Genomic DNA, 4770 nt, shown 5'->3' with positions numbered 1-4770 from the left:
CTGTCGTTCTAACTCTAAGATCTTGTCATGAGTCACAGCGGTCAAACAAAGGAGGGCACGTGTATGTCATGCGAAAGAATGTTTCAAAATATTTTAAATGGAGAAAACTGTATATTTCGATGTTATAGATGTTCAAAGGAGTCTTATTATAAATTTGAAAACATATGAAATTATTTCATTTATGTGAAAAACATGAAGAAAAAAAAACCATTCATAAACTCGGAAATTTACTTTCAGCAGTTATCACGTTCCATTTAATAAACACGAAGCTTAATTTTCATTCACAGATCACTACACCATACATTACACCAATAATCAATTTTATGTCTTATCAGTTGAATGTATATGTATTGAGGAATACAAAAGCATATAAAACAAAATCGTTGTGAATCAAAGTAATCAGGTTTGAAAAATGGCTAAAATCTTGCATATTGTAAATATTACTATGAATTTTATCGCTTGGAAAAGGGTAGGAGAGGTGCCTACCACCCTCTGAAATTAAACTCGCTGGAATTTCAGATAAACTCATGAATCAAAATGATATAAGAATGGCCGCCAATATAAGATAAATAATGAAGCATATTCCTGAAAAGTTCCAGTACACTGTCCAAGATAAAAAAAAAAGATTTAAAGCAACACGAGGGCTATTTTGGAATGGATTTAATAATTCTGAACCTGATCATATGACAAAATATGATTTTAGGAAACTCTGTAAAAGAATATGGGCTTCCAGTTTCCTTAGTATTAGCACTCAATTTAAGGCAATGTGATACAAAATATATCATGTATCTTGACACCATAAGTTCTTCTTTCAAATCCTTACGATGCTAATATCCAAACCACAAACTAATTTGCTAATCCAATTTTTCATTCAATTTATAATAAAAGTTCTTAGCAATTTTTCCGTCTTTGACGTCAATACCAGAGAGTAAAACAGTGTTAATAAAAGTGATACACATAATAAAGTCATGTGATGAGCATAACGAGGTCTGCCATGTAGCAAGCAATTTGGAGATTGCAACATACTGTGTTGCTAAAACCTGCTCTTTTCAGACTACATAATTAAGAATGGATTTAAAAAGTTAACAGATGTGGTGCTTTCGACTTCTATCAACAGAGCATGAATCAACTCTATTGGCTTTTCACTCCCCTCTCCTTCATCCTATCAGGAGGGAGATGAGAGGCTTCTGGTATCTTGGTCGAGTTAATCTCTTATCCGATGACTGGTCGTATCTCTGAATAGGTGCATGAGCCGCTCATTATGGTGGGATTTGGGGGTTATAATAGGTTCACCATAGTGCCTGCGTTGATTTCCCTTTCGAGTCAATCATTCAGATTAACTTGAAAACCAAGACAAAAAGAGGGGAGCTCATTATAATTATGGATGTCATGATGTTCATATGAACATTTTCAAGAATCACATTTTGAACACACTTTCAGAATGAATTTTCAATAATTTTAGTAAATAGTATCTAATTAATTTTTCAGGCTGTTAATATCTACGAGAGGCGACTTTATTCATTAATAAGTAAATTCATAGATAAAGCTTTGCTGAATTACTTGTAATCAATCTTGTTGGTGTCTGAACGGCTTGTAATCAAACAGAAATTTAGATCAAGGAAAATAGGATATTTTCAGAAAAAAATGTAACCAGTAACTGTTAATTAAATATTTATGTATGAAGTTTGTTATGGTGTTCGTGTCAAATCTGCCACAGAAGATTAAGTACTCTCTGCAGTTTAATACTCTTAAGTTAAGTATTCTCTACAGTTTGATACTTAGGAGTATTGAACTGTAGGGAGTAACACAGTTTAAATATTCTATGTTGGCCAGTAAATCTTGTTTTTAACAGTCTAAAATCTTTTAAAAGCGAATAACATCGACATCTAATTTCCTACCCTAGGATTAATACATATTTTGGGAAATATGACTAAAATCTGAAATCAAATGTTCTTCACAATGGACTAAATGATTAGATAGAAATGGAATTGCATTATTTGAGGCAAATGCTATTGCCTTTAGTTCTTATCGAAAGAAATTAGATTTCCTGACCCGCGTTGAGAAGAGCTTTGAGCGTTGTTTTATTAAGTGCTTTTTCTCTTGAGTTCTACGATGGACAGAGAAACCTACAAAACTAAGATGAACTGACCGAAAGTATAACCAAATAATGACATCTCTTAGTTCTCGCTCCATCCAATTCTCAGCACTAAAAGATGTTCTTCCTTATCGAACAAAAGGCGAAGACTCTATCCCATCAAGTAGCCTTATTAACGGACTTTAGTTAGCTTTTTTTTACTTACGGATGTCTTTGTGCTTCAACATAGAGGAACTACTTTTGTCGGTCTTTTGTAGTCTTTGGTCTTATACAATCTTGAGAAATAACAATGAAAATATATTTTATTCAAATATTAAAGGGTCATATAAAAGCAATTGCAATAACTAAAATGCGGGAAGTTCAAGCTTTTGTGATATGCATTAAATGCACTAAATTTATTTAATTTTGGATTCGCAAGGAAAAAATGCAAAGCACAGTGAAATTACATGCATTTAGATATCTGTTGGCACCGTATCTACATTGTCATGTATGCACGACATCATGCAAATAAACCCACGCTAACTTTTTTCACTTTTAATAAGAAAAAAGTACAAGTGCAAGTACGTTCAAAGATAATGTGCGTAACATCCTAGCATAATATGAGACTACATACATTTAGACATTAGATGGCATCGTATATATATATAAATGTGAAGTCACGCGAGCTGACTCCATTATAGGAAAATCTAAGTTTGCTGCCTTCAGTTGCTTCTAATAACTTTACATAAGTTGAAATGTTCGCTAATCGAGAACACACATATGAGTAATTTCCCCATATGAGCAACTGTTTCGTTTATACCTGAACATTGGAAGATTGCTTACTTTTATTTTTACAGTAATATTTTGCGCACATCTTCTTTACACTAAACCTATCATGAAACTTCTTCCTATCTGTCATGAAAAATATAAAAATGTACTACTAATAAGACTAAATATATACATAAGTTTAAGTTAATGTTATTACTGTGGTATAAGGAATAGTTCAAGGCTAAAGATAGAGGCCGAAAAAAAAAACGAAATTTTAGATTTAGTAAGTTTATTATTTCCATTTCCCAGGTTCTTAGCAAGGCGTAAGAACCGTGGGATGTCTATCTCATTAAAAATTGTTTCATCATCGTTTTTAAACAAGAATGATCCAAGCTGAAATTTAGAGATGTACATATCGATATTCATTGCAATATGTGTCATTTTTCTGTATAGACTATGTAAATAAACTTATAAAAATGTAATCCTTGCCGCACTTGAAAAATCTAACATACTTTATAATGGCAAATATTTTTTTCCTGCCTAGTTATAGTAATGATTTTTTAAAATTTGTCTCTTCCTAACTTGAAACATGATTTTGACCCCTTAAAACTTGTGCACCTGACTTCAAATTTCTTTATCGTTATATCCGGAAAATGTGATCGAAAACTACATAATGCAAACCATCGCAAACGTTGTTTGGCTCCTTTGCTTTTTATAACGTATTCCTCAACCCTACAGACATAAAGATGAAATTGTAGTTTCCTACCATACCTGATATTTGAAGGTAGGTTGAATCATTTCTCTCTCTAGTTATAATTGATCACACCGAAAGTATTCCTGTTTCAAACAGCTATTCAAACACACTAAATGATGTTCTGATCGATTAGCATTTCGTCCCTTGCGGCTTAAAGCAAAATTTCTGACACAATGAATCTGAAATCCAAACAGAGTATCGGAAATAAAATTTTCATTCTGAAAATGACTATATTTACGCTGGAATTGAAAGTGCTTGTTTGTTTGTTTCTTATGGCACTTGCCACTGACAAGCCCGCTGTTACGAAGACAGCGATTTAAGCCTGAGGGGGAACGTCTCTTATTTTTTATAGCAGCGCCAACTAGGGCCAAGAGTACGACTTTGCCACTTCACGCATCATTCATTCGCTTGCACAACCCCTTTTTACAGGAGGGCACATTCACACATCTCACAGATAGAACAACAGAAGAACAACCATGCCCAAACCGGGACTCGAACCCGGGACGCCCAGATCACGGGGAAGACGCGCTACCCCTATGCCAGGACGCCGGCATTGAAAGCGCAATTCAAATTATAACGCAGAACTATTTTCAATTGCTACTTGCATGAAATTTTTGTGAATAACTAAAAATCTTTTTTGAAAGAAGTGAAATGCTATTGATGTGCAATGTCATACAATTAAAATACTATTCTATTCTTAATAATTTATAATCATGTAACTGAGAAGACACCATTTCTAGATTACTGGACTCAAGAAGAATATTCGTGAAATTATTTATAATTTAAACATGTAATTATACATATTTTTTTATAAGAAATTGATTAAATTTAAAAATTTATGAATGATCTAACTCTTTGAAAAAACATAACATATAATAAATAGCATATAATATATAAAACATAACATATAGTATATAAAATATAGCATATATTTATAAAACATAACAAATAATCTAAAATATATATAAAAATATTTATTTAACGTAAATACCAAGCATTTAAAAGAGAATTACATTATACATATTATCAATTAATGATTAATAAAATTTTTATTAACGAAGTTTGCGTACAGATTAGAATCTTATCTGAGACTGGCTCGACACTGTTCACACTGGAAATATGCATGTGTCTGTCTTTGGTGTGGAAGTCGTGCAAGTGCTTATTCTTTTAATAT

This window comes from Argiope bruennichi, chromosome X1, assembly GCF_947563725.1.
Source record: "Argiope bruennichi chromosome X1, qqArgBrue1.1, whole genome shotgun sequence".
In the NCBI taxonomy this organism is placed as follows: Eukaryota; Metazoa; Arthropoda; class Arachnida; order Araneae; family Araneidae; genus Argiope; species Argiope bruennichi.
This window is presented reverse-complemented; position numbering follows the sequence as displayed.